At 39.4% G+C, this 251-nt stretch overlaps 1 protein-coding gene across 2 annotated transcripts in view; it reads right to left on the minus strand.

Annotated features, from left to right (window-relative positions):
• Positions 1-251, minus strand: part of paqr5b (progestin and adipoQ receptor family member Vb) — an 11,332-nt gene that overhangs the window by 9,620 nt on the left and 1,461 nt on the right. The gene's annotated exons all lie outside the window — the stretch shown is intronic.

Below are 251 nucleotides of genomic sequence, written 5' to 3' on the forward strand. Positions count from 1 at the left end.
GGGGGGGGGGGGGGGGGGAATCAATACAGCATTGTATTGTGATATTTTCAGTGGCAATACTGTATCGATACACAGGCGCCGAGGGGTATCGATCTTTTATTATGTATGTGTTGGTCAGTTTGTCTGCTTGACTATCCCATTTTGCAGCAATAAAATTGAAGTGATATGAACAAATGAGAAATGTATCTTTTTAGATAAAACAGATGTTGACAGTTTCCTTTTGGGGGACATCATTTGAAATTGGGAAAAAT

This window comes from Etheostoma spectabile, chromosome 1, assembly GCF_008692095.1.
Source record: "Etheostoma spectabile isolate EspeVRDwgs_2016 chromosome 1, UIUC_Espe_1.0, whole genome shotgun sequence".
Lineage (NCBI taxonomy): Eukaryota > Metazoa > Chordata > Actinopteri > Perciformes > Percidae > Etheostoma > Etheostoma spectabile.